Source organism: Phoenix dactylifera, chromosome 1 (assembly GCF_009389715.1).
Source record: "Phoenix dactylifera cultivar Barhee BC4 chromosome 1, palm_55x_up_171113_PBpolish2nd_filt_p, whole genome shotgun sequence".
Lineage (NCBI taxonomy): Eukaryota > Viridiplantae > Streptophyta > Magnoliopsida > Arecales > Arecaceae > Phoenix > Phoenix dactylifera.
Genome location: NC_052392.1, coordinates 24,617,102 through 24,623,483, shown reverse-complemented (window position 1 = coordinate 24,623,483; position 6,382 = coordinate 24,617,102). Strand labels below are relative to the sequence as shown.

Here is a 6,382-nt window from a genome sequence, read left to right as displayed (position 1 = left end):
TCCTAGACAACTTAACTGTGTTTCCAGACAAGTTAACTGTGTTCCCAAACAACTTAACTGTGTTCCTAGACAACTGTGTTCCTAGACAAATTAACTGTGTTCCTAGACAAGTTAACTGTGTTCCCAAACAACTTAACTGTATTCTTAGATAACTGTGTTCCTAAACAACTTAACTGTGTTCACAGACAACTTAACTGTGTTCCTAGACAACTGTGTTCCTAGACAAGTTAACTGTGTTTCCAAACAATTTAACTGTGTTCCTAAACAACTGTATTCCTAAACAAGTTAACTGTGTTCCTAGACAACTTAACTGTGTTCCCAGACAAGTTAACTGTGTTCCTAGACAACTTAACTGTGTTCCCAGACAAGTTAACTGTGTTCCTAGACAACTTAACTGTGTTCCCAGACAAGTTAACTGTGTTCCCAAACAACTTAACTGTGTTTCTAGACAACTGTGTTCCTAGACAAATTAACTGTGTTCCTAGACAAGTTAACTGTGTTCCCAAACAACTTAACTGTATTCTTAGCTAACTGTGTTCCTAAACAACTTAACTGTGTTCACAGACAACTTAACTGTGTTCCTAGACAACTGTGTTCCTAGACAAGTTAACTATGTTCCCAAACAATTTAACTGTGTTCCTAAACAACTGTGTTCCTAGACAAGTTAACTGTGTTCCTAGACAACTTAACTGTGTTCCCAGACAAGTTAACTGTGTTCCTAGACAACTTAACTATGTTCCCAGACAAGTTAACTGTGTTCCCAAACAACTTAACTGTGTTCCTAGACAACTGTGTTCCTAGACAAATTAACTGTGTTCCTAGACAAGTTAACTGTGTTCCCAAACAACTTAACTGTATTCTTAGATAACTGTGTTCCTAAACAACTTAACTGTGTTCACAGACAACTTAACTGTGTTCCTAGACAACTGTGTTCCTAGACAAGTTAACTATGTTCCCAAACAATTTAACTGTGTTCCTAAACAACTGTGTTCCTAGACAAGTTAACTGTGTTCCTAGACAACTTAACTGTGTTCCCAGACAAGTTAACTGTGTTTCCAAATAACTTAACTGTGTTCCTAGACAACTGTGTTCCTAGACAAATTAACTGTGTTCCTAGACAAGTTAACTGTGTTCCCAAACAACTTAATTGTATTCTTAGATAACTGTGTTCCTAAACAAGTTAACTGTGTTCACAGACAACTTAACTGTGTTCCTAGACAAGTTAACTATGTTCCTAGACAAGTTAACTGTGTTCCTAAACAATTTAACTGTGTTCCTAAACAACTGTGTTCCTAGACAAGTTAACTGTGTTCCTAGACAAATTAACTATGTTCCTAGATAACTTAACTGTGTTCCCAGACAAGTTAACTGTGTTCCCAAACAACTTAACTGTGTTCCTAAACAACTGTATTCCTAGACAACTTAACTGTGTTCGCAGACAACTTAACTGTGTTCCTAGACAAGTTAACTGTGTTCACAGACAACTTAACTGTGTTCACAGACCTGGGGTCGACCCCTGCTCACCTGGAGTCGACTCTCTCAGGCTTTCCAGAGAGCTGTTTTTTGCCTGATTTCAGGGGTCGACTCCAGCTCTTTAGGGGTCGACCCCAGCTCTTCAGGGGTCGACCCCAGCTCTTTAGGGGTCGACCCCAGCTCAGCATAAGTCTACGATAATTTTCTAATAACACTTAACTGTGTGCACAGTCGAAATAACTGTGTTCTGGGGTAGAATAAGTGTGTTCCGGGATGATTTAAATATGTTCCAAGCTTATTTAACCGTGTGTCATGTTAGATTAAGTGTGTTCCAAACTTATTTAATTGTTCCAAGCTTATTTAACTTTATTTTTATTTTTTCCTTTTTTTCTTTTTTTTTTTTTTTTTCTTCTCTTCTTCCCTTCTTCTTCTTTCTTCTTTTTTCTCCTTCCGCGAGCTGGCGGCACACAGTTAAGTTGTCTGCGAACACAGTTAACAGGACTGTGCACACAGTTAAGTGTTCTTAGAAAATTGTTGTAGAAGTGAGCGAGTCGACCCAAGATTTTCACAAGTCGACCCCAGCAGAGCAGGAGTCGACCCCAGTTCAAACTTTTTCTTTTCTTTTTCTTTTTTTTCTTCTCTTCTTCCCTTCTTCTTCTTTCTTCTCTTCCCGCGAGGCCGGCGGCGCCGGAAAGGGGCTGGGCCACGGCGGACGCTGGAGGAGGGCGGGCCGTGGCCGGCGACAGCCGCAGGACGCGGGACATCGCCCTTCTTCCTCTTCTTCGGCACCTTCCCACCATGGGGGCAGGGGCGGAGGCATTCCCGGCGGCGCGGCCGCGGGAGGGGGCTCGGGAGGAGGCGAGCCGGGCCGGCGGCGGCCGCGGGAGGGGGCAGTACAGTTTGGAAAGTCTCTGAAATTCTTCTTCTTCGGAAGGATGGGAGATCATGAGGGAAGGGGCATTTTCGGTATCTTATTTCAAAATAAAAGGGGCTCAGGGACCGGGAATTACAGTTTGGAAAGTTTCTGGACCGGTTGTTTTAGATTTAATTAACAAGGACTTTTTGTTATAGTGGAGTCTTTAGAGGGATGGGAAAGTCAATTACCCTATAATTAAAGTAATTATCGATTATTGACAATGAATCTTGGATATAGCTAGTGAATACCCTAGAAAGGTATACAAGGCAAAAACCTACACATCCTTTCAGCTATGTAGGATAATATCACTTTCATATGGTCGTATTAAACATGACCCTCGCATCAAACTAGAAACAAAATTACTAAAAATTCAAAAAAGATTTAGAAATGGCTGTACTTTCTTATGCATCTCTTTTTATATTACAGCTAGCATAGACATCAAGCCCGATATTTTTAAAAGAAAAATACCCTCTATCAATAGAGATATGCACCTAACATTAGCCATCCATTCATAAATCAAAGCATGACATGCATGTGTTATGCTTACCACTATGACCCTGCACGACTGGCACAGCCTAGTGTGATACAGTTCTTCAATTGGGGAACTATGCAAGTTCACACGGGCATGGGTATGATAATGGTGTTTTAATTTTTGGACACACGCAGAGAGACACACATACTTAACAGTAACTTTATAAGAATTAAAAAAAACTTAGTATTATTAAGAGATATAACCAAGCCATAAATGAAAGTTTTGAACTTTGGGCCTCAAAGAAAACATACCAGTCGCCACCCATAGGAAGAAAATTAGCATTATTTTCAACTTCTCCACTTGCAATCTGACGTGCATGCCATTCCTGCAGAAAACACCAAAAGGGAAGAAAAAGGGCTAGCAACAAATTTTACAATAAATAAACAGAAATTGCATTCATAATTACCTCAATTTCCTTCCGACGCTTTTTTTCTAAGATCTCATATGCATTCTCATCTTCTTCCCTGTGCAATTCCTCTTTTGCAGCATTCCCCTGATAAACACCATTTAGAATACTATTCAGGTGGAGCCAAGTAAACATGCACACATACATGCAGTGAGTGAGTAATGGTTTCAGTTCATAAAGAAGCATGTAAGATGTGAAACATACCTTATCCACCAAACTGGAAACCTTCTTGTTGGACCTCAAAGTCGGAGCAACTGCAACTGTGCGCTTCTTACCACGTGCAACTGGTAAAAGAGGTAAGGAAAATAGAAGATCATTTAATAATGAAAGAATGGAACACAGTACCAGAAGGAAAATATTGTAGAAGCAAGACGTGCACGCACCAAAAAATACCTGCACAAACACCTGCGGTTCTTCCATTGTGTCACCCTGGATTTGACTGGGATTGGAGTTCATCTCATCAAATTGAATCTTCTATCATCTTCTATCAGTCTCTCTCTATTGTTTCTTCTATTGCCCCATTAGATGAGCTCCAATCTTTTTCAGATAATGATATACTGGCATTTGACCTACAACAAGCCAAATCTCCTGGAATCTTTCCATCTCAAATGATAAGGATCAAATTCAAAATCCTCCAGATTTGGATTCAATTAAAGCATCCTCAGTCAAGGCACAATCTCCTCCCTATTACCCATGATTGTAGGATGTCAAACTAAATTACATTTTTCCATGATTATAGAAATTATGGTATACATTCCTTGTAAACAATAATTTTTCCATTTTCAAATGTAATCAACAGATGTACATTCAGACTATATAAAGCCGAGTCTCTCTACTAAGTTGGCATGAGAGTTTTGCAATATCTTCTTTCTCTTTTATGATATCAGAGCTTTCCGTGACCACTGTCAAATTTTTTTTTTTCAATGGCCTCCGAAACAACTGCAGCCTTCACTACTCCAACCTCCACTATCCCTGTTAATATCCAAAGCTTGGTGACAGTCAAACTCACCAAGAACAATTATCTCTTGTAGAAAGCACAAGTTGTCCCCTATTTGCGAGGCCAACGCCTTTATGGCTATGTTGATGGCACCATCTCTTGCCCTCCTATGTATGTGCCCAACCTCATTGCAGCATCGTCTTCTGCTGCACCAACTGAGGTTCTTAATCCAAAATATTGCACCTGGTTTGAACAAGATCAGGTTGTTCTGAGCACTTTAGTATCATCATTATCCAAAAGCATCCTCGCTCACATGGTGGGCATAACCACCGCACGCGATGTCTGGACAACCTTGGAAGACCATGAAATCACCTCTTATCTCCTTGGAGGTCTGGATTCTACCTATGATGCTCTTGTAACCTCTATCACCACACGCACTGATGCAATGCCCTTAGAAGACCTGTTTGGCCATTTACTTCACTTCGAACTGAGGCTTGAACAACACAACTCTACCTTTGACACTATTATTGGCTCGGTTAATGTGGCCACACGCCATGATAATTCCTATTCTCGTGGAGGTAGACAGGTTTCACAACCGCGCTCATTTTCAAACAACCGTCCTCAGCACAACAACAATCGTGGTAGAGGTCGCGATGGTGGTGGCCGCGGTAGAGGAGGCTCTTCCTCATCCATCTCTCGTCCTGTTTGTCAAGTGTGTGGAAAGGTTGGACACACGGTAATAAAGTGCTACTATCGTTTTGACCATGCCTATCAAGGTGTTGCACCTAACATGTCTGCCTACCTCATGGCCCAACAACCATCTGCTGATGCAAATTGGTATCCCAACACCGGATCTACCAATCACCTTACCAATGATCTCCAAAATTTAAGCATTCATTCCGAGCTTTATGCAGGGGTAGATCAGATTCAAGTGGGAGATGGGGCAAGTTTGACTATTGCAAAAATTGGTTCTTCTATATTCAGCTCTCCTTCACACTCTTTTCAACTGTCAAAATTATTATATGTTCCTCAGATTCAAAAGAACCTGATTTCTGTGAGCCAATTTACACATGAGAATAATGTCTTCATAGAGTTTCACTCTTCTTATTTTTTGGTGAAGGACGAAGCCACGAGGAATATACTGTTGCACGGCAAGACTAAGGATAGCTTGTACTCGTTCCCCTCCTATGTATCTCCTTCTGGTTCTTCCCACACCTTTCTCTGTCAACGTGTTTCTTTTGAAACATGGCACTACCGCATGGGACACCCATCCTATCAAACTGTGTAGCATGTTATCTCCAAGTTTTCTCTTCTCGTTTTCTCAAATAAAATTTTTGGTGTTTACTCGGCATGCCAACAAGGAAAAAGTCACCATCTTCCCTTCTGTGAGTTAATTTTGGGGTTAATTTTCTTCTCCTCTTGAGTTAATTTTCTCAGATATTTGGGGTTCATCCCCTATTATGTCTTCTCATGGAAATAAATATTATGTGTCATTTGTGGATCATTTTAGCAAATTTGTTTGGCTCTATCCTATTCCCAATAAATCAAATGTCTTAACTATCTTTCATTCTTTTCAAAAAATGGTTGAACAATTGTTTGATTGCAACATAAAATCAGTTCAAACAGATTGGGGTGGTGAATATCGCTTTTTACACAAATTCTTCATAGATATTGGCATTAACTATCGCATCACCTGTCCTCATACTTCTCAACAGAATAGCTCTATAGAACAAAAACATCGAAATGTTCTCGAAACAGGGTTGTCTCTCTTATCTCATGGTTTTGTTCCTCATGCTTATTGGGATGATGCTTTTCTTATGGCCACATATCTCATCAACCGACTTTCTACATCTCCTCTTGGCACTTCTCCTATTGAAAAACTGTTTAACAAAACTCCAGATTTTCTCTTCTCCGCATTTTTGGTTGTGCATGCTACCCATTCCTTCGCCCATTTAACAAACACAAACTTGACTTTTGGTCAAAGCAGTGTGTGTTTATTGGATTTAGCAACAACCACCGTGGGTATAAATGCTTAGATCTCACCTCGGGCAAGGTGTATATTTCTAGGCATGTTATTTTTGATGAGAATCTATTTCCTTTTCCTCATCTAAATTCAAC

The 6,382-nt window shown here is 40.2% G+C and overlaps 1 non-coding gene across 1 annotated transcript; it reads left to right on the top strand.

Moving 5' to 3' along the window:
• The first annotated feature begins 4,613 nt into the window (after positions 1 to 4,613).
• On the top strand, positions 4,614 to 4,752 carry LOC113463367. Its single transcript, XR_003387492.1, has one exon. It is a non-coding gene; the product is annotated as a small nucleolar RNA Z247 (small nucleolar RNA).
• The last annotated feature ends 1,630 nt before the right edge of the window (positions 4,753 to 6,382 follow it).